Source organism: Lissotriton vulgaris, chromosome 1_1 (assembly GCF_964263255.1).
Source record: "Lissotriton vulgaris chromosome 1_1, aLisVul1.2, whole genome shotgun sequence".
Taxonomy (NCBI): Eukaryota; Metazoa; Chordata; class Amphibia; order Caudata; family Salamandridae; genus Lissotriton; species Lissotriton vulgaris.
The window spans coordinates 1344599080-1344626015 of record NC_141685.1 but is presented as its reverse complement, the minus strand read 5'-3'; positions in this window follow the sequence as shown (position 1 = coordinate 1344626015).

Sequence of the window (26936 nt, the reverse complement as noted above, 5' to 3'; positions counted from 1 at the left end):
TGATTTTAATGTATTTTAATAATTTAGATTGTAACCCTGAAGGGAGGTATTATAATAAATTGTATTTGTTGATATATATTCCTTTTTTGGTGGATTTGTTTATTGTATAATATTTGGATATACAGTATGAAAAGTGTTTTATATATTCATTTGCCATTATAAATTGACAAATTAGGACTGCTCACAGACCTGCCTGCCCCCACACTGCTTTGCTTTAGTCAGTATCTTGGACTTCATTCAGTAACAGCAAACCACAGGGTCTCCTATTTGGCATTATCTTTAAAATGGTCAGTGTGTGGATTGTAGGTCATAGGTGTGTATTTTGGGCCAGAGAGCGTGCTAGAAAGAGTGCTAAAGGGACATTGACAGGGACTTGGTTTTAATTAATGTAATTGCATGGTTTGGCCAGAGAGGGTTAATGGGGCATCAGTTACTGCATTTGGTTGAAAGCATTGTGGATTGCCAACATCTAGACCTTATGATTGTGCACTGTGGTGGCAACGACCTAGGAACAATTACTGGGGTCTGACTGTAAATCCTAATGAAGGATACCTCTGGTAAATGAATGGCCACACATTGCCCTGATGCACTCCAACTTTTGCCTAATGGCAGAAATAGAGGTGGTCAAACAAATAAAACTGTTTCTGCATTTGATATGGATGGAATATATAGAAAGGATGGAGTCTATTTCGCAGAGAATGGCAACTTGAAAGACTGCAACCTGTTTTATGTGTAGTTATCTATAAACCATAAACACAAAGGCTCGTTTCAGAGCCAACCCTTTCCCAAACACTGTTTTTTTTAATCCTTTTTTTAATCTCTCACTTGAATGTGCGGATCATTGACCAAATAAGGGGTCTGTCCTCTATATAGCAGGCATATCCGTTATAGATCCGTGGATCCATTCTCAAACAAATGCACACATTTAATACAAAACAACAACACTTTTTACACAGTGGGTGTTACTGTGTCAGTTAGTGAGTGTGTGAATTAATGATTTCCTGGGTCAGAGAATGTGGGAGTGGTTGTATAGGTCAGGGGAGTACATGTGTGAGTGACTATAGGTCTGTGAATGGGTATATGAGTGGTTCTGTGGGTGTTTGAGTGGCTGTATGTGTCTGTGAGTGGTTTTGAGGGTGTGCGAGTGTATGGGTCTGTGAGTGAGTGTTTGAGTGGCTGTGTGAGGGGTTATGAGTGTCAATAGGTGTGTGAGTGGCAGTATGGGGTGTGAGTGTCAGGATGGGTGTGTGAGTGGGTGTGTGTGTGTGAGTGAACATTTATAGAAACCCCACCACCCGTGCCACTATCCCCATAGTGGCGGATGGAGGAGCACCACTCCCTGCTCCGGCAGGAAGTACAGGATTTTTTACTAAAGGAGTCATGAAGAGGGTGCCATAATCAGAAGTAGGTTGTGGTTGGTATTCCTGCTACTTTCTGGTGGCCAAAAAGGAGAGAGGCCTTCACCCTATTCTAGACCTGCGCTCTCTCAACTTCTTCCTGAAGGAGACATTCAAGATGGTCACGTTAGCTCAGTTTCTTTCTGCCCTCAGCTGTCATGTCTGATAGGCTAGTCCTGTCATGCATACCCCTATTACCTACGTTTGTCCCATCTACATAATGATTCTAAACAGGTGACCTTTTAACTAGTAGCTTGCTCCTGTCTCTTTGACACCAAGCTCTTAGTATTCTATCATAATCCCTGTACCTGACGTGCATAAACATGTCCCCAGGCACAGCAGAATTATTCTGTATAAGAATCGCCACTTTTTTTTTATCCTTGGCCAACAGCCAGCTATGCATGATCGCATTTGTTTAGAAAAGCATTGGTAATTGTTTTCAAAACATTTATGATTAATTTCAAAGCATCCATGATTGTTTTAAAAACATATCGATTCTAATAAAAACCCTGGAGTGACCACTTTAGTATAAAAGACCCTCACTCCCCCCCCCCCCCCAAAAAAATTAGATTTGAATTCCTTCCAAGCTGACACGGGGTCGTGCATGCTGAATCTTCGACACACAGCAGTCTGACATCCCTTGCTGGGTGTCATCCTCGACGTATAGACAGGGTCCTTTGTTCTTTACTGTTAGAAATTGGATTTTTGGTAGGCTAGGGCATGTGCCAAAGCCAGGCAGAAACCACCAGTCTAGTCAGGATAAGGGAGTTACACTCCTAAAATAATCCCTGCTCACCGCCTTGGTAGTCCAACATAACCAACAGTAATACAGTGTAAACACTACGAAAGGACACCACACCAGTTTAGAAAAATATCCAATATTTTTATATACTTAAAACAAGACCAAAAACTATTTTAAAAAATCCACAATACATTACTTAGAAATCTTCAGTTATCAAAATAACCTTGAAAAACAGTTCCTTGAAGTTGATAGCTCCATTTGTGCTATCACGGCGTCGTGAACAAACAAATCAAACAGTTCTGGCTGACGGCGGCGTCGCGGACCAGCTACGGTGTCGGGAAGACCTGCAAACAGTACCATTTTAGAAATGCAGGGTGTCAGTGACCTGTCGTTGAACTTCCGAAAGCACAGCGTCTGCAGGCGTCGGTTCCGGAGGTCGTGCAGTAGACATTGCGCCCTCTAAGTCACACACTTTGCAGATCGAACTCCTATCTGTTGAAGTCAGGAGTGCTGGCATCGGGTGCTGCAGTGTGAACTGCGGCGTGCAGTGCACTCGGGTCACGGTGCGTGCAGTTGCTCGGCAGCGGCGTCGGAAGGCGTCATCGGTGAGACCAGGGTCGCGGTGCGAAGTGAATGCGGTGCTGGCAGGTCGCGGTGCAAGCAGCAGCGTTGTCGTTCGTGGAGCGATGTCGTCTGGAGTCGATGGTGCTGGCGTCAGTAGGCCAAGGTTGCGGTGCGGGAGGAGGGTGGTGCATCGTGTAACTTTACAAGCGGTGCCCTCGAACCACAGTTCAAGCAGCGGCATCAACTTAGTCATTGAGCGGCGTCATCAGGCAGGCTACGGCGTCGTCGTGAAGTGAGGAGGTGCAGAGTGCGGTGCCCACAGGTTGCGGTGCGAGCAGCGGCTCAGTGGTAGCATCAGCAGGTGTCGTCGGTGAGACCAGGGTTGCGGTGCGTCATTGCGGCGGTGCCTTCAGGATACAGAGTTGACAGCGGCATCGTAGATGGTGTTGGGTTGCTTTTTCCTCTGTTGCAGCACAAAACACACAATCACCAGTGCTGAGGGCAGAAGAGCTTGAAGTCTTTGCTGTTGCTGAGACTTCTTGAATAGGGGGCCAGTTCTACATCAAGCCCTTGGAGAAACTTACAAAAGTAGTTTGCAGAAAGTTCAATCCAGTCCTTTCACTGCCCAAGACAGAAGCAGCCACTGCAGGCCAACACAGCAAAGCACACAGCAAAGTGGTAGCTGCTCCTCACAGCTTCTCCAGCTCTTCTTCTTGGCAGTCTTCTTGATCCAAAAGAGTTCTAAAGTGCAGGGATCTGGGCCCCAATATTTATATCCCAAAATCCTTTGATCTCTTAGGCAGAGAGTGTCTGTGCCCAGCCAGAATCAGTTCTGCCTTCTCTGGTGTGTCTTCTTGGCAGGAGGTAAAGACGGCATGGTTAGAGACAGACCAGGCCCTTTGAAGTGCAAGCAAACCTCCTCCCCTTCCGCAATTGCTGCCCGGTCTATTCAGCTCTTTCCTGAACCACCTAGACTATCTGGAGCCACTCCTGCTCCCAGCATTCTGTCATCCAAAACCCAGACAGGCAATCCACATTCCAGCAGAGGCACACAGGATGACTGAGCAAGAAAATACCTTCTTTCTAAAAGTGGTATTTTCAAACACAGAATATAAAAATACCTACACTAAAAGTTGCATCTTTAGATTCTGAGTTCAGGCATACTAAACTTTATTTTCCTGCCTAATTCCCCGGTCTAGTTATGTTTATAAGATGTTATAAACAAACTCCCCATTCTGCCATATGGGGAACAGGTAGCCTTGCAATAGTGAATTACGGCTAATTTCATTTTTCGCTATCAGGACATGCCACACACACACACCAGGGTATGTCCTACCTTTCACATACACTGCACCCGTCCAACAGGGGTACCTTGGGTCTACCTTAGGGGTGGCTGACATGTAAGAAAAGGGAAGGTGAGGGACTGGCAAGTGTGTGCGCTCGCCAAGTCGACATGGGAGTTACAAACTTCAGGGTTTTCTATTAAAAAACTATAAAGGGGGGGCTGATTCAAGGTCCAGTGCCTGTGCTCCAAAAATTAAACATAAAGTTAGAGAACATGGGGGCACTGTTCCTAGGGCGGTGTGCGAAATGTCACTCGCTCCCTTATGAAAGGTGAGCAAATATAGAAATGAGGGCCCTAGTCCTTGTGCTCACTGGTGACAGGGAAGAGCAAATATTGTTCCTTGTTGCCCTCACACACCCTGAAGGATGTCATGCTTCATCATCGGGCAGTTTCTCCTTTTTGAGGCAGCGCCGCAATGCCCCACCAGTTCCCTGAAGGGTCACTTTGTCGCAGATCTTCTGCGAACTGCCCTATGGTGCATGCGGGTGTGAAGGGAGAGTCCTAAGTGAGTAGTGAAAAAGTGTGTGCACTGATATAAAATTGGCTAAGGGTTACCAAGGAAATACGTTTTAACATGATGGTACCCTTCCCAAGGCATAATGGGCCTGGGTAACTCAAATGGTCAACATGCTTCGCGCCCCTATGGTCCCGTAGGATTCGTGGCGCTTTTTCAGGACCTAGTGAACGTTGTGTGGTGTCTAGTGCACGTGTTAGAGAAGTAATGTGTAGAAAGAACAGATATGTGCAGAGGGTTAATCACCCTCTGAGATATCAGCGCAGGGCCAGACCTGTGTTTCCTACAGGTGGGCTACAACTAAATAGTTTAAACTGCTGTCCAGTCTTAGCCTAGGGAAAGAGGGAGAATAAACAATTACAGAAGACATATATCAGGCAAACAAATGAGACTCTGTGGGTGGAATGCCAAAGATATACATCGTTCAGAAATACAGAGAGCTTTCGTTAGAGACATGTGAGGCAGGTAAGTAAGGTGGTGACCACAGGCTGCTCATTCCGGGCCAATCACTCATGTGCAGTAGATAGCGGGTAAGGCGCACAGCACAGCTGTTACACGTTGCTGGCTTGGTGACTAGACCGCCACCCTCTCCCTGAGTAAAGCCAAATCGGGTCCGAGCTAGGTATTAAGGTGGCCCGCATTAGTGCCATGATAAGCGCCTGACACACGGGTCGGTAAGACCTGATATGCAGAGAGAAAAAGTAGCGTATTTCTATGAAATGCACACGTGCGTGGTGCTGGTATGCCCAGTAACAGATGATTGCACTAAACACGGGTGGATACATATGGGATCAGAAAAGACAGTGGATCCGTCACAAACCTAATCTGGACCCGTACCTAATGGTTGTCGGAGGTAATACTCCATGGGCTAGGATCGTGATGTGCAAGCACCTTACCGGGCTAGGGGGAAGAGAAATAAACCGAAGAAAGCAGAGTACATCAGTATCTATCCCTACACAACGCCTGTTATGCAGTCACTTAATTTAGAGGGTCCTACGGCCTGGTTGCAGGAGTTCTACTTCCATACAAACTCGGGTGCCGGCTCGTCAAACCTACCTAGTCCTCATGTCTGCCCGGAACTGAGGAGCTTGGACAGGGACATTCCAATTATAATGGCGATGATTGGAGGGTAGGGCGGTCCCTCTTTCCGGTATGCACAGTCATGTCGGATTGACAAGCACATGCGTGTGGTCAGATGTAGGTAGTGTGCATGCGTTACGTTAAGCCGGGTGAGGGTGTAGTGCTGTGCATCGTCATGGGTAATGTCACGGGAAAGCAAAACTACTGCTCCTAGGGATGTGTTTAAGGTTCAGCTCATAGTGGACTCTCCAAAGAATTTATAGTCCTGCCATCTGTTGGAAACATAAATGTTTATGTCCGTGTTGTACTAATCTGCGTGTCACCCTCCTAGAGATGTTTGTGCTCAAAGTGCTTATCCAGAGGTGGTTTGATTAACCCACTTGGGAGGAGGGGGGGAGAATAGAAGTTTCTTGATGCACAATAAGTATTAGAAGGGTTTAACCTGCATAATGATAAGCCCGGTAAGGGTGTAAAAATAGTGTTCCGGAGAATGGGGTAGGTTGTATCGAAGTGTGTGTGCGGTGTTGGTACACAAGGCATATATGTACCCACACAAACCCAATTATTAGTACCCTCTACGAAGGGCGGGTGAGGTAGGGAAAGAAGATGATCCAAGCTCGGTCCATGGTATCTCATCATTCAGACCATGGGTATCGGTGTGGAGATGGTGGACCCAGCGGTTGCTCAAGGCGTAGTAACGAGGCATTGCTCCAGCTCCGATTGGCTTCTAAGATAGTCCATTGTAGTCCATTGTATCTCCTATCTATGTAATCCTATTCTTCATAGGGCGAGTGTCATACACACATATTTGAGTGACCTGACCTTCCTTTGAAAGCCATTCTTCCTTCTGGAGCAGCCATCTGGGCGAGGTGGAGATCCGAGGACTCTGATGGGCATAACCCTGTTCTACTTTCCTAAATTCTGCCATCATCAAGTTGGCTGAATTTTCACAGAGTGGAGCACATCAGGCAGCTCATCTTAGGAGTATGACTGACCTGGGTTTGTGCCTCACCTACTTCACATACTAATTACCCACCTGTCCCGGTGCCAAATGAGCCTCAGGGCAGGGTGTGGCATCTCTCATGTCTGGGGGATGCCAGGGTTGCATATCAAAGGCAGCAAAGGCTTTGAAGCCTCTGACCTCGGTATGATGATTGCTAACCATCCTTTTTGGAGGAGGTGTAAAACTTCCTCCCAGAGTAGGCATTGTTCCTGACCTCTGAGGGCAGGGCTTTCGCTTCCTAGGGGGTCAGATGCAAATCTGTGGTGGCAGGCTGGACTGTATCAGTCAACCAGCACATAGAAGGTTTCAGGGGGTACCTCTAAGGTACCCTCTTGGTGCATGTATTAATAAATCCATCACTGGAATCAGTGTGGGTTTATCAATATAGTGAAGTAGTGTGGCTCACTGGTTAGAGGCGGCAGACCCGAGAGCAGAGGACGGCCCGGGACCAGGGTTCGATTCCCGGCGCGGCAGGTTTCTGGACCAGGGTCAGCGGACTCGATAATTCTCTCGCCTCGGTGCCCACTCTGATCAGCGATCACACTCGGCAACTCTGGGCATTAGCTTGCCTCATCTTCACTAACGGCCCCACCAGACCGCCGGGGATGCCTGGTCTCACCCTGGAGATACCCATTAAGGGACCATATCTTAGGGAAGCCAGGAAGGGTTTCGCAGCGGTCGAAGCGCCTTGGGACCCTCCGGGTAAGTAGTGCGCTATATAAATGCCTATACATTTACATTTACAATATGAAATGTTAGATACTAAACATCCTTGGCTTCAGTAAAGCTGTCATGTTGTTGGGGAACTCGTATTCACCAGTGTCCAGTACATATTCTTAAGATGGCTTCCCTGTTCACTTTCAGTGTCTATGAAATCAACTTGGACATCATAGTCATATCTATACATGCTGATATATATATCTTTTTTTGTTGTTGCAGTTTTTTATTGAAGTCAAAGTGTACAACAGGGATGCAATGCAATAACAGTATTATTGGATAACATTAAATGGCACAGTAATAAATGGGGGGAGGTGGTAAGGGGAGAAGGTCGGCCGGGAGGAAGCGGGAGGGAGTGGTCGGAATGCTGAGGTCGCATATCAAAGGGGCAGAGGCTTTAAAGCCTCCGGCTTTAAAATTATTGTTTACTAGCCATCCTGCTGGCGGAGTTGTAAACACCTCCTGCCGGGGAAGGCATTGTTTCTAACCTCTGAGAGCTGGCCTCTCACCTCAGGGGCTCAGACAGGTATCTGAAGTGGCAGGCTGGACTGTACCAGTCATACAGCATCCTAGAGGACTACAAGGGTTCCGGGGGTACCTCTAAGGTACACTCTGTGTGCATGTATTAATGAATCCATCACTGGAATCATTGTGGGTTTATTTATACGAGGTGTTTGTTACCAAACACCTTTGGTTTCAGCGAAGCCATCACGTAGCAGGGGAGCTCTTAATCAGCAGTGTCCAGTACATATTCTTCAGATGGGTTGCCTGTTCACTTGTAATGTCTAAGAATTGGCTTAGACATCAGTCATATCTGCACATGCTATGTCTACACACGTAATATAATGCACCCTGCCTTAGGGCTATAAGGCCTGCTATAGGTGTAACTTACATATATTTCATGCAATGTCTGCAGGCATGGCACACAGGGGGGTGCAATGTCGTGTCTTCACTTTTCTCTGCATCATGTTAAACAGCCTGAAATGGCAGTTTGCATGAGTGCGTTGAGGTGTCCATCTGAAAGAAACAGTTAGTTAGAGATTCCTTACATTAGAATATTCCCAAGGCATCAGACTGGATCCAGAAGTTTTTCGTCAGCACTACCCCTGCACGTCGGTAGGTGGTGTCTGTCAACCCCCGGTCTGCGTCGTGGTCGATGGAATGAGGTTGCGGAAGTTACTTAGATGCCTCCCTCGCGCACTGATGTCAGTTCTTTCTTTTTCCGTGCCTCAGAGAGTGGTACCACCAGTCAATTTGTGACTGATTTTTTGCGTCTTTTTGTCGACTTATTTTCGAGTCTTACATCGACTCCTGAGCTTGAGGGATGCCCCGTTTCAAGGCCTGCGGTTCCTGTTCTCGACTGATGTCGGTGATCGATCCGGACAGCGTGTGCCTTTACTGCCTGGGGCGTGCCACGATCCCAAGTCATGCTCCGACTACCGGACCATGGCCCCGAAGTTTTTGCAGGAGTGATCTTAAAAGCTCCTCGAGGCCCGGCAGTCGGCTCCGCGTTGTTCGAGGTCCTGGTCACGTGGGAGGTCATGGGCCGATCGTGGAGCCATCATCATTCCTCATCAAAGTCTTCGCACTCTGAGTCAAGTAAGTCAAAGCACAAGAAGAAGTCGAAGAAGCATTGTCTCTCTTCGACTTCCCCCTTGTCCGTCAGCCGATGCAACGAAGGGTGCGGGTGGTGCCACTCCCCTGGCTCCGCATACAGAGCCTTCAGGGTCGACATCGGGCTTCCTTCCCGGGACCGGGAGCGACCCCTGCTCAGCTTCGTCAATTTCACGGGCTGGGGGCCCTAAACCTAAGCCGGCGGCTCCGGCCTCGGCTCCGCAGGGCCCCCTTGCATCCAGGCCTGGATCCGGATCGGCACCATTCGACCTCGTAACACCTCCACCGGCACCAATTCCACCGGCTCCATGTCTGCAGCCGGTGCCTACTCCAGCTCTACCCCGATATGGATACGGAGCTGATTGGTAGTTTTGTGCTTGCTTACCACCCTGAAAAAGGACAAGGGCGTCCCCACACAAAAAACACACAAAGTAAGAGTGTGTCTCACTTCTATTGAGTGCACCCTATGGTGAGTATTTTACTCTAAGAACAGCATGCCGTCAATGCGGCGGGAAAGGTAAAGTTACAAGACTTGAAACCCAATTTCTAAAAGCGTATTTCAACTGGAGAGGCGAATTCTGTGTACTAATATTCCTGTGTATCTACAGCTACCAAGTCTTTAGCAAAAGGTCTATTTTTAACTATATATTCAATTCAAACATAAGCATTAAAATCTGCGATATTTAATGAATAACACAAATAAAACAATTAAAAAGATGTTTTCCACACCATAAGTTTCGTAAACCTCTGTAATACATTTATTGCATTTCAAAACAAAGTTGATCATTATACAGTATACAAATTTTAAAAAACATGATTATACATTTTGTAAAAAACGAATTAAAAAACAAAGAATCACAAGTCGACGCGGCGTTTCGGTATTCTGTTTGTCTACCTTCTTCAGGACTGATTCTAGATAGATTTAAAAAGATTTAAAAACACAGAGTTACTCTTCTTACATTGGTGCAGATACCCAATAGATAAAGGCTCTAAGTAGTCACAACTATAGCAGCTATAATATTGTTTTTTAAAACATCTCTTGTACAAAGGGCATCAAACTTTAACACAAAGTCTTGGTATTTCATTATTTCAAATTCTTTTCACCCATATGATTTACATTTCTCCTCCCATTAAGGGAACACATCGATCCTTATTACTTTGCGTTCCTACGCTTGAACAAAACTAATGATGTTTACCTTTCCCTTGGACTAAGAAGTCCAATGCTCATGAGGCCCAATTTGGAACCTCTGTTTATGGATAAAATGATAGGATTCTCATTCTCGCGCATACCTTAAATCAGGTGGGGCAAGTCTCCCCTACTGGACACAGTTTGCTTCAGTTCAGAACCCTGTTGCCTTCAAATTACTGGGCCTATTTCCGGATTCTATTTCTCAGTTGTGATGTCACTGGATAAGATAAATACATAAGTGCGATGTTTTCAATACATCTCAACACTATGGGTTTATCGCAAAAATCTTATTTCAATGTATGATCAAGGTAGATTATGTTTCATACCTCAGAAAAAAGACAAAATATTTTCTCTATATGTGCTTATAAATTTCAGTACCTGATTTTCAAGGTAAGTATACTTGGTCTTGGACTACCAGGAGGAGCCACCGTATTTTCAGTTGTGGGTTTCATCAATGACCCTGGGGAATTATAATTGACGGCATGCTGTTCTTAGAGTAAAATACTCACCATAGGGTGCACTCAATAGAAGTGAGACACACTCTTACTTTGTGTGTTTTTTGTGTGGGGACGCCCTTGTCCTTTTTCAGATCTACTATCCCCCCAGTCCCCTATTAGCCTGTGCGGGGTCCTCCTTTAATTTCATAACTATACACTCTGCTTGTAAGCTTAGGAGGTCTTTTAGTCTTATTGCAAATTAGCAAAGAGGTAAAATTTTGAAAAAATACCTCCATACTTAATATAACAAGTATACCTAAAAATCCTCAACATGGAAGGTATAAAAACATACCGTTTTTCGGAAGATCAATTCGATAGATTGATAAACAAGAGATCACGTAATACCACCACAATAAGATTGGATAAAAGTGATGAGGAACAATGGGAAAAATTGTGGAACCTAAAAAAGAAAGTAGTAAGAGCGGAATTACATGCAGAGTTTCTGGTGGAATACTGTAAAAATGGGATTATTCCTAAAGGTCTACAAGTGACTAATGAACCAGGGATCTTCATTACAGACAAAAAATTCATAGATAAATGGACACTTGTGGCAAACAGGTGCAGTAGAGATTGGATCTTGCTTATTGTAGAAACAGCAGAGGAATTTATAATTATTGAAAAGAAGGAGATAGAAGATATGGAGATTCAATTGAGGGAAAGTACAGCATTAGACGACGCTAAAGCTAAATTAAAAGAAATTCAAAATTATGTTGATAGTTATAGTGAATATTTGATCAAAAAGAAGAGTAATAAATTAAAAAAAGATATAGAAAACTATAACCCAGAAATTGTTTACCCATATCTCCAGAAAGACTTCTATGACCGTCCCAAGGAGAATTTCCAACCCCGTAGACAGTGGCAAAACCAACCCAGAAACCAATCTAAAAAACGCGTGAGATTTTTTGACTCCTCATATAGCAGCACGGATTCAGAGGGTGAATTAGGAAATGAAAAACATCAACAAGATGGGGAGATAAATAAACAACAGCAAATAACTACAAAAGAGGGTCTAGCTTTTTTAGACAGGCGCAACCAAATGTTTGGACAACAGAGAGGGAGAGGGAGGGGCAAAAACAATTACAATCAGACACAATACACTCAAGCCCAAAACCCTCAACGTCCTCGAACCAGGAGCCAGAAACAGTGGGACTAGTAGAAAATAAAAAAGGAGCTGTCATCAATCTGTCTGATCATGAATTAACCCCAATAGAAACCAAATTATTTGAGAAGGGACTAGGATATGCAATATGCTCACCTGTAGATAGATATGCCCTGGAAAGAGACCTGCAAAACTTTTTCAGAAAAGTAAGACTCCAAATTTTCTTTGAAGGGAAAGAGAAACTTGTGAGACAAAATAAATCTGGGTTAAAAAATAAGTCCACATGGGTCCCCCCACTTAATGCCGTACACAAGGATGTAGAGGCTTTTGAAAGATCTGTCGATAAAAGCATAGATAATCTTTTGAAACAAAAAAACTGGACATCATACAATCTGACTAGGGAAGAGAAGAAGGCACTAAAATCTTTTGAACAGGACAATACCCTAACAGTGAAGCCGGCTGACAAGGGTGGAAGTGTTGTACTCATGAACAGCCATGATTACGACAACAGAATGCTTAAACTACTAAATAATAATGACCACTACAAATAATCCAATAGGGAGGAATGGCAAACTCTGAAGGGCGAAATCGAGAGAATGCTGAGACTGGCAAAAGAGGATGAAATTATATGCGAAGAAGAATTCGCATTTATGTTTAATAAGGACCCACTGATTCCGGCACTGTACGGCCTTCCGAAGGTGCACAAAGATATCTGTGACCCCCCCATGAGACCAATAGTATCATGCATAGGGTCATTAACCGAGCCACTGAGCAAGTATGTGGAGGTATTCTTACAACCCCTCGTGCAACAACAAAAATCCTATGTGAAGGACACCACCTCTATGATTAAGAGAATTGAAAACTTAAGCTTCAATCCAGAGTCACAAGTATTGGTGACTCTGGATATTGAAGCTTTATATACTAACATCCCTCAGAACAACACCATTGAAATCATGGAAGAGATCCTTAGGGACAGTCAACAGGACTTAACGGACCATCAGACGTTTATAATTGACTGTATCACCATAAACCTCAAAAACAATATTTTTCTATATAAAGACAACCTCTTTAGGCAGATCAAGGGGACCAGCATGGGGGCCACTTGTGCCCCCAGTCTGGCATGCTTGTATGTATCTAAATTCGAGGAGAAACATGTCTACAATATAGCTGCCCCATTTTACGAAAACATCTCGGAATGGGGTCGCTATATTGATGATATTTTCTTTATATGGACAGGAGAAATGGATGCCCTCAACGAGTTCCTTGTCTGGTTAAACCTGGGAGATGTGAATTTGAGATTCACATCACATATCAGCAGAAGCCAGGTAGAATTTTTAGATATCATTATCAGACACCGAGATGGACAACTAGTAGTAGAACTGTACACGAAACAAACTGACAGAAATAGTATGTTACACTACGAAAGTAACCATCCAGCGTCACAGAAAAACAATATCCCTTTCGGTCAGTTTCTTCGTTTAAGAAGAAATTGTACCTCAATGGCAGATTATGAAACTCATGCCATGAACCTAAAAGAAAAATTCCTAGAGAGAGGGTACCCGAAGAGAATGATTAGACATGCTTTTAAACGAGCTAAATATTTTAACAGGGAAAACCTCTTTAATCCAAAAAACAAGAGCCAGAATACAATACAGCCAATCATGTTTGTGACTAACTTCTCACAAGTAAGCTATAAGGTTAAAAACATAATAAACAGAAATTGGCATTTTATTTCAGACAAAGCACAGGTTCCTATCCCTAAGCCTATGTTCTCGTACCGGAGAAACAGAACAATCAGGAACTCTTTAGTACACACATACAAAGAGAACCCCAAAAATCTTCAAACCACGATTGATGGCAATCCTCTACCAACGGGGACCCACCCTTGCACGGGTTGCGTAAACTGCACTAATATCATCAAAGGTAGCAAGATCACAGTGAATGGAAAAACGATATACATCATAAGTTTTATTAATTGTAGAAACAAAAATGCTATCTATCTTATCCAATGCCCCTGTAATAAACCCTACATAGGGGAAACATATAGGGAACTCAGACTGCGCTTAAACGAGCATCGATCAGCGCTCAGAACGAACAAAACAGGAGCGCCCCTCACTGAGCACTGGAGGGAGGCTGGCCACAAGATTGAAGATTTAAAATGGTGTGGTTTGGAAAAGATATCTGATAATATCAGAGGTGGAAACCAAAACAACAAGAGAAAAAGAAGAGAGCAATTCTACATGTCGACCCTCAATAGTGTGAGGTGCGGCTTAAACTCAAGGGAAGATTGGGAGAAAATAGTCCAATAAAAAGCAAAAATTGTCCTATAGAGGGCTATAGTCCTCCCCGGACAATAGAGTAGTATAAACATAGTAAAGTGAATACACCCAAGATCTGAATAAAACCTGGGGCCCTGGGATTTATCATCTGTAACCAGAGGACTAATAAGAATACATTTTCTTACATATAAATTTTCTTACATATGAGAGAGGCAAAAGTAGGCGGGATTAATATTTAAATAATCAAGCACCAAACTAACTCAGATTAAGTGTTGCTGGTATAGAGTTACATAATGAAAAATAGCGGAAATAATGAGAGAAAACAATTATACACTCGTATATGTATGCTCTTAGCTAACGGTAAATAGAGCCCCGGTAAAAGCGAAAATGATAATGGTGGTTACATTAACATAAATCTGACAAAAATAAAACATTATTAGCACAAATTAGTGGATGCGATCGTATGAGCCTATAAGAAATGTGCATATGACATAAATAACAATACGTCATAATAATGTGAAACCGACCCGCCAATTAAAAGGGAGATATGACATCACAGGAGCCCATGTGAAACTAGTATAAAACTTGGCCTTTTTTACATAAGTGGTCAAAGCAAAATACCGTGTAATAAATAGACAAACGCGTCTAGTAAGTGCAGGCAAACGCGTTAGGTTACCAGGCAACCGACCCTCCAATCACGACGAGGGAAATAAAATGGATGCGCAAATAATAGAGCGGGTCCGTAATGAGGGGAAAAGCGTTCGGTTACTATAGCAACCTGACGGTGATTGGCCCAAGATGATCCAATAAGGGCCTAGGGGAGGAACGCCCAATTGCAGCGCGGGTAGCATAAAGCGCCGCTGTAGGAGCAAACATTCAGTGCTCTTTGCGGCTCGGACCACACCGGCTGAAGGACGTATTGACAGACTGCCAGGATATAGGAGCAGGGAGGCCGATTACATAATTAAAGGTAAAGGCAACTAAAAACTAGGGTTCATTGAAGTCCTGATCAGATTTAGAAGCCCTTTTGTAATTCGAGCGCAAACAACCAAATAATTACCTTAAACCCCAATGTATTCACCTTAATTTATGTTAAATCCCGACACACAATAATTTAACCCATTTCTCTCTTGTGGCATACAGCATGAGAGAGTTTATAAGTAAAAAATGTGGAAGCAGGAATAGTAATTAAACCGACAATATAGCACGCTTGATGTATATATTCTATATTTTGTATTGTCCAATATAGAACGGACTTTCTATCCATAACGGAGTGACTTGGAAGCAACATACCCTTGAAATTGCGCCAGTCATCTAATTTTTAATGGTGAGTGATCCCCCCATGACTAACATGTACTATCATCAAATTGGTTTCCAAAAAAATGAGGCCCAAATGTGCTAATATGGAATAATTATAATTCCCCAGGGTCATTGATGAAACCAACAAATGAAAATACGGTGGCTCCTCCTGGTAGTCCAAGACCAAGTATACTTACCTTGAAAATCAGGTACTGAAATTTATAAGCACATATAGAGAAAATATTTTGTCTTTTTTCTGAGGTATGAAACGTAATCTACCTTGATCATACATTGAAATAAGATTTTTGCGATAAACCCATAGTGTTGAGATGTATTGAAAACATCGCACTTATGTATTTATCTTATCCAGTGACCTCCCAACTGAGAAATAGAATCCGGAAATAGGCCCAGTAATCTGAAGGCAACAGGGTTCTGAACTGAAGCAAACTGTGTCCAGTAGGGGAGACTTGCCCCACCTGATTTAAGGTATGGGCGAGAATGAGAATCCTATCATTTTATCCATAAACAGAGGTTCCAAATTGGGCCTCATGAGCATTGGACTTCTTAGTCCAAGGGAAAGGTAAACATCATTAGTTTTGTTCAAGCATAGGAACGCAAAGTAATAAGGATTGATGTGTTCCCTGAATGGGAGGAGAAATGTAAATCATATGGGTGAAAAGAATTTGAAATAATGAAATACCAAGACTTTGTGTTAAAGTTTGATGCCCTTTGTACAAGAGATGTTTTAAAAAACAATATTATAGCTGCTATAGTTGTGACTACTTAGAGCCTTTATCTATTGGGTATCTGCACCAATGTAAGAAGAGTAACTCTGTGTTTTTAAATCTTTTTAAATCTATCTAGAATCAGTCCTGAAGAAGGTAGACAAACAGAATACCGAAACGCCGCGTCGACTTGTGATTCTTTGTTTTTTAATTTGTTTTTTACAAAATGTATAATCATGTTTTTTAAAATTTGTATAATGATCAACTTTGTTTTGAAATGCAATAAATATATTACAGAGGTTTACGAAACTTATGGTGTGGAAAACATCTCTTTTTAATTGTTTTATTTGTGTTATTCATTAAATATCGCAGATTTTAATGCTTATGTTTGAATTGAATATATAGTTAAAAATAGGCCTTTTGCTAAAGACTTGGTAGCTGTAGATACACAGGAATATTAGTACACAGAATTCGCCTCTCCAGTTGAAATACGCTTTTAGAAATTGGGTTTCAAGTCTTGTAACTTTACCTTTCCCGCCGCATTGACGGCATGCTGTTCTTAGAGTAAAATACTCACCATAGGGTGCACTCAATAGAAGTGAGACACACTCTTACTTTGTGTGTTTTTTATGTGGGGACGCCCTTGTCCTTTTTCAGATCTACTATCCCCCCAGTCCCCTATTAGCCTGTGCGGGGTCCTCCTTTAATTTCATAACTGCTTACCACCCTGGCCATTTTCAGCCAGTTTGGCAGCCAAAGGAAGGTGAGGAAGACTGGGAGGGGTCTGAGGACCCTCTCTCTGGCCAGTTAGATTACAATCCGGACTGGAGAGAGGAACTGGGGGATGCCAGTGGTCTGGACACCTCACCAGACCTTGGCATGTTGTCTCCCCCTACCCTGGCTACAGAGGAGTTGGCGTATTAAGCAGTGGTGCTACATAGGACGACCGAGGCCCTAAACCTCGAGCTGCCTACTGGTGCAGTCAGGACTAACTTCCTGACAGAGCTGCTTCAGCCAGCAGCAAGCTCTTCGGAGCCCCTGCTGCCGTTTAATGAAGCCCTCACGGACATCCTTTTGGGCACCTGGTCCAGGCCCACCACAGGGGCTCCTGTGGAGAGGATGGTTGCCCGACGCCACCTCCCGGCGACCCCACTTTTACTCTCCCAACACCCCTCCCCCGAGAGTTTGGTAGTCCAAGCCTCAGCGTCCATAACGGCAATCCCTACTGCATCACTGGACAGGGAATCCAAGAAGCTGGATCAGTTTGGGAGGAGGTTGTTTTCTTCCTTCAGCTTAGGGCTGCGGTTGGTGAACACTGCCTGCCTCTTGGGCTGTTATTCACACTGTGTGGGATACAGTGGCGCAAGTGCTGCCTCAGCATATGGAGGAGGCTTGGGCCATGCTCTCCTGTGCAGTTGCCGAGGGGAGAGATGCAGAAAAGTTCGCCATCCGCTGTGAACTGGACACCACCTAATCACTGGGTAGGACCATTTCAACATCAGTGGGGCTTCTGATGGCCGTCGCCTGTTCGGCGACAAAGCAGACAGTGCGCTAGAGCGCTTCAAGGACTCTCGGGCTATGGCCAAGTCCTTGGGCCTCTCTACCATGTTTTCTGCACGGTCTGCTTTTCGCCCCTTTCGTGGCCATGGAAGAGGTGCCCCAGCATGTTCTTTTCAGAGCCACAGGCCAGGGCAAACTGTTGAACCTCAGCGTGGCTGAGAACGTGGGAACCACCAACGTGGTTCTGGGGGCCAGCAGGCGGGCCAGCCCATCAAACATCAGTGGGCAGCAGGATTCGCCATCACCTCCCCTACTGGCGTACAATCACGTCGAACAGGTGGGTTTTGCAGATAGTCCGAAGGGGCTACTCCCTCACCTTCAAGGCTATCCCTCCTGCCTTCTTACCCCAGTACCATTGTATGTCGGGGGATCATCTGGTCCTTCTCTTGGCCATTTCAGCCTTTCTCAGGCTTCCTGATCAGCCTTCTCTTTTCAAGTCCCCTGTTGTAAATAGATTTCTTAAGGGCATTACTCCTCTCTTTCCTCCTGTTCCCTTCGTAATGCCTCAGTGGGACTTGAACTTGGTGCTAACCTATCTTATGTGCGTTCCCTTCGAGCCGCTACATAACTGTCCTCTCAGACTCTTAACTCTCAAAACTGCTTTTCTGATGGCCATCACCTCTGTGCGCAGAGTGAGTGAGCTACAAGCTCGGTCTTCCAAGCCTCCCTTTCTGGCTATTCATCCGGACAAGGTCGTTCTTAGAACTAGACCTTCCTTTCTTCCAAACGTGGTCACTTCTTTTCATATTGGCCAAACCATCACTTTGCCCACCTTCTTTCCGTCTCTGCATCCTTCAAAAGAGGAAGAGAGGCTCCACCGTCTGGATCCAAAATATGTGCTATCCTTCAATTTGGATCGCACCAAGCAATTCGAGGTGGACCACCAGCTCTTTGTTGGTTACGTAGGCACCAAGAAAGGTCAGGAAGTGCACAAACGGACCGTCTCCAGGTGGGTTATTCTGTGCATCAAAGCCTGTTACTCTTTGGCTAAAAAGGAGCCTCTAGTGGGGCTGCGTGCCCATTCTACCAGGGCGAAGGCAGCTACTACTGCTTTGGGATGGGGAGTCCCCCTAAATGACATCTGTCAGGCAGCTATGTGGGCATCACTGCACACGTTTATGAGACACTACTGCCTGGCCAGCCAAGTCCGTAGAGATGGGTTCTTCGGCTATTCTGTTCTCCAGGACTTTCTGGTGTGATCTTGGTTCGCGGACCCACCTCCGGAGTTGGTATTGATGGGGTATCTATTCTAAGGTAAGGAATCTATAACTAACTGTTTCTTTCAAATGAACAAATTACTTACCTTCAGTAACAATATATCTGTAAGAAACATAGGTTAGTTATAGATTCCTTACTGCCCCACCCATCCTTCCCGTTCTGCGAACTGATTTCTAGGGTTAAGGACATCCTTTCAGGGCCCTAGTATTGTGCACCAGTGGTCAGTGTCTTGCATGGCTCTGCATTCCTGGCGCAGAAAGTTATGTACAGAACTGACAACGCGTGAGGGCGGCTTCTAAGTAACCTTCGCAACGTCATCCCGGCGACCATGATGCTGACGACGGACGTGAGTCAACCAACACCACCTGCCGACATGCAGGGGTACTGCTGACGAAAAACTTTCCGGATCCAGTCTGACGCTTGGGGAATAGTCTAAGCTAAGAAATCTATAACTAACCTATGTTTCTTACAGATATATTGTTACCGAAGGTAAGTAACTTGTTCGATATGGTGACACAATTCATGCTGCTGCCCTTAGGGATCCTCTTTAGTACCTAGGCATCAGGGGTACCATCTACTAAGGACTTACAGGGGTGCTAAACTTATGGCCAATTGGGAAACAGTGGTACAGTTTGAAGGAAAGAGATTTGGCATTGGGGACCTGGATAGTAGGAACCCAGTGCCCTTCTGTCAGAATTGCGTCAAATACCAGGCAAAAAGTGGGAGTGGCAATGTCAAAAAGGGGTGCTTTACTACAGAAAGTATGCTATCCAGAACTCCTGAGCATCGGTCCTCTAATCAGGCTGCCCCTTCTGGAGCATCTCCTGTGATGGCGGCAATACGGCTGGAACCTGCACACGCTCTTCCTTAATGCATGGAGTTTGAGTGGCAGCAGTCGACAGCCTTTGACTTCCCTATGTGATGTCATTCTTGCTTGCAGGTGACCCTCAACCAAGACAGTATGTCCCTGCAGTTGGGGCAAATTGTTGGTGTGGTGTAGTCCCAAAAATGTTGATCCCCATTCTGCACCCTTACCTGAGGTCTTGTTGTTTGTTCTGTTGCTGGCCCGGCAAGACTTTACTTTAGGCACAGTTAAAGGATATCTTATTATTATTTATTAATAAAGTTTTATATAGCGGGAACAAGATCCCGAAGGATATCCGAGCGCTTTATGAAAGGATGGAGGCAGGTAATAAATGTAATATCGGCATTAGATAAGAATAACAAAGCAGAACAATTGCATGACGAAGGGGTCAGAGGAGATAAATACAGTAACTGTTACATAGCGTCCTCAGAAGGGAACAAACGGTAGGGTCAATAAAGTAGCCTCCAAAGAAGGTCTCACGGTTGTAAGGTCAATGACTTCAAGCAGAAAATCATATCCCATTTAAGGTAAGAACATGCTGAAATCATGCCTTCACAGTGGCTCACCTTCATTGGAGCCATCCCAGAGATGGTGATTTTTAGAGCCATCCGTCACCATAAACAAGTCCAGAGTATTTGGCTATGATCCTGATGTTGCAGCCTGGGCCTCCAGTGGGCTTTGTGGTGGAATCTGAAGTCTCAGTGGTCTCAGCACTAAGGAAATCTGTCAGATTCCCTCCAGATGTCGGACATGCTGGACAGGGCTTTCGCGGACACACGCCGATACTCGCAAGTACTTTACCTACCTACATTGGAGGCTCATTTGTAGGGTTGACACCTCCATTCTTTTCCAGCACCAGAAAGTAGAAGGAATAGCCACCACAGCCTACTTCTGATGTTGATACCCTCTCAAAACCCTTCATCATTCCCCAATGGGACTTGAACCTAGTTTTGACTTTCCTGATATGCTTGTCCTTTGAGCCCCTGCACAATTGCTCTTCTGACGATAAAAACAGATTTTCTAGTGGCCATTACATCGGCAAAGACTGTTAGGGAACTGCTAGCACTCTCTGTGCATCCTCCTTACACTACCTTTTTCGCAAACAAACTGGTTTTGAGAACACTTGCCTATTTCCTGCCAGAAGCTGTGATACCTTTCATGTAAGCTAGACCATCACACTTCCTACCTTCTTTGCTCTGCCTCACCCTTCACGAGAGCAGCAACTCCATTGTCTGGACTAAAGAAAATGGTATTTACTGATGGATTCATCTACCTTCAGACTCCTCGCCTTTTGAATATCCCCATGCTCCAGCTTGGTCCAGAAACCTTTCAATAGCTCTCCTATTCCAGCACCGCACAATGTCACTGGAGCCATAAACTGCAACAGTTGGCATAAAGTCAGTTCTCTTTTTCCCCTCCTTTGATGTGACACAGAACTCTTCTCAGGAAACTGTCAATTTTTCAACATTATCTTGCACAATAAAAAAGAAGTCACCAAAAATCCCATCTAAGATCTATATATCCATTACCTCTTTTTTTCAGATCATCGAAGAAAAAACATATGAATAAGAGACACCATGAATCCCATATTCGATCTTCTAAAGACAAGTCTCTGAAGTCGGTGACCCCTCAGCCACTCTCTGATGAAGATCAAGAAGAGGTGACCTCAGCACCAATTCTGAGGACTCCACATTGACCAACCACCTAGGTGCAAACGGTTCCAGTCCCAGCGACCCCACATCCAGGCCCACCTCTAACGGATCCACTAAATCCTGTCTCCTTGTTTCCACCACACCAGGAAGATATGGTGTACCCTTCCTTTCCAACTCCAGGTACTGATACTCACTGATTTCTTAGTGCTATGTTTTCCATCCTCAACAAAGGCATCATGCCTTCTGGTACGCTGTCAGTGAGGCCCCCAGGCATCCATTGTCCTATGCATTGAGAGGTGTTCCTGTGCCATACCAGCAAGCACCTTTTTTGGCCTTTATGCTACTATCCTTTTCCTACTCCAACACCACAAACGACACCGCCTCAACTGGTCCTTCCTTGGTCATTGGAGGGAACCTCTCTGCCAGCTGCGCAACCTTCCCCACAGATGCAAATGTTGACACCACCTGTGACTTTATATATTATATTATAGATCCTCCTCCAGGGACATTAGCGCTCCACCGATCTCTGAGTGCGGCGCAAAGTTTTTTAAGAGCAAGTTTACGCTTTGGAGACTGTTTCTCAGGAAAATATAGTTGAAACATCTATTTACCTGGAATTTGAAGTTTTAAAAGAAGTGAGCAGTCTGGACACATCCCCAGAGTGGGAACATTTGTCTCCAATAGGTCTTCATCCTCCAGAGGTAACATGTGATTGTTCAGTGGACCAAAAAGCAGCTGAGGTGTTAGACGTGCTTGTCCCATCTACAGAATTAAAGTTGAATATATTGACCGAGGTTCTACATTCAACATCACATAACTCAGTACCGTCACTGTCCTTTAATGAGGCTTTGACGAAACTCATCCAAGTGATATGGAATAAACCTACCACTGCTACATCTGCCTCGATCTGGAGTTAGATGCCCAGATGCCGTCGATAGCAAGAAGCTACAAACCAGCTCCTGATGACACTGTATTCCTATTGCAAAAAACACAGTTGATGGACAAAATGCAGAACAATGTCTTACATTCACCCCAGTACAAAGATCTGGGCCTAAATCCATCGTTTTTTTGGACTCCACACCACCCTAGGTCAGACAATGGCTATATGCAAATCAGCCTTGACCCTGTGCCTCATGGGAACAGTCCAGCCCGAACTACCAAGCCATGTCTTTCCTAGACCGGAATCAAGCATCCAAGGACCGGTTTCTGGCTATGAGCCTTCTTCTGCCTGGATAGCTTGACTCCAGTGATGTGGAGAGCCTGGGACTCACGTCTGAGCATACCCAGCCCACTCGGGGTGAAAATTGCAAAAAACACAGTTGATGGACAGAATGCAGAACAATGTCTTACATTCACCCCAGTACAAAGATCTGAGCCTAAATCCATCGTTTCTTTGCACTCCACACCACCCTAGGTCAGACAATGGCTATATGCAAATGAGCCTTGACCCTGTGCCTCATGGGAACAGTCCAGCCCGAACTACCAAGCCATGTCTTTCCTAGACCGGAATCAAGCATCCAAGGACCGGTTTCTGGCTATCAGCCTTCTTCTGCCTGGATAGCTTGACTCCAGTGATGTGGAGAGCCTGGGACTCACGTCTGAGCATACCCAGCCACTCGGGTGAAAATTGCAAAAAACACAGTTGATGGACAGAATGCAGAACAATGTCTTACATTCACCCTAGTACAAAGATCTGGGCCTAAATCCATCGTTGTTTTGCACTCCACACCACCCTAGGTCAGACAATGGCTATATGCAAATCAGCCTTGACCCTGTGCCTCATGGGAACAGTCCAGCCCGAACTACCAAGCCTATCCAATCATCACACCTGTCTCCAGAGAGTTTTGCAGTTTAAACCTCTTGCTCATTAAAGTTTACTCCTGGTTTCTTTCTGTCTGCTCCCTCTGACAGATAACCCAAGAAAATGCAACAATCTGCAAAAGATATTCTCGGCAGGTAGCATGGCACTTAAACCTTTGAACGCAACCTGCCTCCTTGGCGGATATATTCATGCATTATTAGATTTAGTTCAAAACATCATACCTAAACTCTCGTCAGAAGACCAAGCTAATTTTTCTGAACTGATTTTGGTTTTCTTCGCAGGTTGCAGGAATCTGAGGATCATGGCTCAGGGGTGTATTGAGTGGTATGGATTGTTGTGTGTGTGGTGCTAAGACATAGTATGAGCAATCACACTACTACTTGTTTGGGATTAGTGGTAGTATGCGAGTAACATCGCCACTTTATTTGATAAATGTTTTACTCAATAAAATTTCATGAGTCACGGTTACATATCCATTAGGTATGGAAAATGGCAGCTCCTACACACCCCTCCTGAATGGCAAATATAGGTGTTCAGAGCATGTCACGGATGGGCAATTTGAATGTAAATATCAATGTCTTCTAATGTTTTTCTCTCAGATGGAGTAAAACACTTATTCAACAGGTGAAAAGAGCAGGTATCTGTTCCTCGTTTTTTTCGCATAGGAGCGGCTATCTGACCTTGCAAACATAAAATATAGGACGATTCCTGTTTAATTGTAACCAGGGAGGAGAATACTTTTTTGCCCTGAAGAAAGTTTGGGACCTGATTGGGCCACTATTTTTATGGACTGAAACATGTTGGCACTAGGATCATAGGATCATTACCCCCTACCGACCGCATTCACTTTTTAAAATTTCAATATCCCCTGCAAGTCTACTAATAAAGGGATACCTGGATCTGCAGGAGTAGTTTTAATCTTTAACCCCCCTGGCCATATTCTTTCAAGTGCTCCCTGAAATACAGTTGAGCCCACCCTGAACTTTAGCAGTCAGGTTCAACCCTATGATGAAGCATGACACTGCTAGAGTGTGTGAGGGTTATAGAACAAAAAGGATTTGCTTCCTTCCCACGACTAAGTGGTTGATACCCGGCAAGCTTCTTCTTTCTTTTTCCCCACCCGTTTTGTTTAATTTATGTGGGGTACTTACAGTGACACTAAGCCACCACTATGCCAGGCATAGTGAGTGATAAGGCAATGTGCAACATATCTCATGGACAGGCCATCAGGGTAGTAAAATCGATAAACTGTAGGTTTTTTTTTTTTTTTTTTTTGGTGTAAAACTTTTATTGACAGTCATCATCCAAGTAACAGCAGTACATTTATACAGTAAGCATGGTGTGAGACAAGAGAACATCACGTACTTTTACACAGCTATTCAGCCGACAACCCTCCGGTCCGGCAGCACATGATGAGGATGATATGGCAGATCTTCAGGATGTAGTTTTCGGAGCCATGAAGTTTTACTTTTAAAGTTCATTTTCGTTTTGTTCCTTTTTATGAAAATAAAAACCAAACCAAACGTAGTGGCTCATTTGTAGTGAATAGACATAAAGCAATATGGAAAAGGAGTTGCTAGTAGAACACGCCGACCCCCAACCCCAGGCCATCCCCCTTCACCCCCAAGCACAGCGTGAGCCGAATTCTCAACGACAAGATTACATTTCTAATCCCACCCCATGGCATCCTACAGGTTAATCAATCATTTCCTCCTCATCATCTGAGTCCTCGTCTTCATCCTCCTGCAGCGGGTCGCACAGGTCCCCTCTGTATCTATTCCATGCCTCCCATACCTTATTCCATTTCTTTGGGTTCGCTCTGAGTTTATATACAGTTCTTTCAGTTAGCATCAATTTGTCCATGGTCTTGCACCACAACGCCAAAGTAGGTAACTCCGCCACCCCCCATCTCTGCGCCACATCGCGCTTTGCCACCATTGTGCCAATTGTAACCCACTGCCGTTGTCGGAGGTTAAGATCAGTGCCCTCCCATATATTCAGGAGACAAAGGCGTGGCTCTGGTGTGAGGGAGGTATCAAGGGCCTGTGAGATTGTGCGCATGACCTGTTGCCAATATCCGGCGATGAGAGAGCAACCCCACAGTGTGTGTAACAATGTGCCGTCCTCCCCACATCCCCTGAGACAGTGAGGGGAATCAGCCCTGTGCATTTTGTGTAAGGTGGTCCTTGTATAGTACACTCTGTGCAGCACTTTTAACTGTATGAGCCTGAACCTGGCCGATACCCCAGCCTCTCTCGGAGACGCCATAGCAGCATTCCAATCCGTCTCATCCATAGCACCCAACTCATCCTCCCACTTTTCTCGCAGTTTCTGTAGGGGGTCTGGAAGATTATTCATCAGTTTGCGGTATGTGAGCGAGGTGGCCCGTGATTGCAAAAAATCCGTAAGAAGCCGGTCTTCCAGGGGTGAGGACTCCGGGACCGTAGTTCCTGGTTCCAACACCGCCAGGAGAGCGTGTCTGATTTGGATGTATCTGTATGTTTCAGTGGGGCCTAAGGCATATTGCTGTTGAAGTTGCTCGAATGGAATCACCCCTGTGGACGACCAGAGATCCCCCACCGTAGAGATGCCTATATTATCCCACTGGGTGAACCCCTTACTGGTCCTGAGGCAGCCCAGTTTCTTGGTATCCCAAAGCGGGGTAAGCTTCGTGATGATTCCCTTCCATTGTAGCCTGGTGAGCGCCTTGTACCATAAGGTGACTGTGTGTTTAGTAGGGCCAATCAGGTCCTTGAGGAGGCTTGGGTTATATAGGGGGGCCAACAGACTTTGCGTTCCCAGTTGGGCCCTGTCAGCCAGATATGCCGGGTCATTGTGCGATGCATGGATCCACTGGTTGAGTACCTTGAGTTGAGATGCCCAGTAGTATAGCTGCACATTCGGTAGTGCTATCCCTCCATCGTACCAACCGCGGTTAAGTTTGAGGTGAGCTATTCTCGGAGGATGCTCACCCCATAGCAAGGTGGTGACAACTGCGGTGATTCTTTGAAAGTAGGAGGGCGGGATTACATCTGGGGTATTTTCCAAAATGTACAGGAGGCGCGGAAGCGCCATCATTTTAAACAGGGCAGCGCGGCCCAGGAGCGTGAGCGGCAGGGATGACCAATGTCGCACGTCTGCCTTCAGACGGAGGAGGGGGGGTGCCAAGTTCCGGTCGTAGAATACGGCCGTATCGCTGGTGACATGAATGCCCAAATACTTGAAGGAGACATCGGTCAACACCAAAGGACAGTGTTCAGGGAGGACTGGCCAGGGGCCCTTCAGAACATAAAGGACCGATTTCGTCCAGTTGATTGTATAGCCAGAGGCCGCGCCGTGTTTATCGCAGAGTGCCAGTAGAATCGGAACACTCGATTCGGGGGCAGACACGTAGACCAACATATCATCGGCATATAATGATACTCTATCTTCCCAGGTCTCCGTCCATCTAATACCCTTCAGTAGTGGTGTCTTTCTGATAACAATCGCGAGAGGTTCAAGGACCAGTGCGAATAATAACGGGGATAGAGGGCAGCCCTGGCGAGTCCCACGCGCTAGAGAAATCGCTCGTGAGATGTGGCCATTGGCCGCCACGTGGGCTACCGGGCCTGTGTAGAGTAGTCGGACCCATGATGGAAACTTCGGTCCGAAGCCCATCCGATTCAGAACTGCGAACAGGTATTGCCACTCTACCATGTCAAAAGCCATCCTGGCGTCCAGTGACAAAATGGCCGCCGGTTCTTTCAGGGAATGTG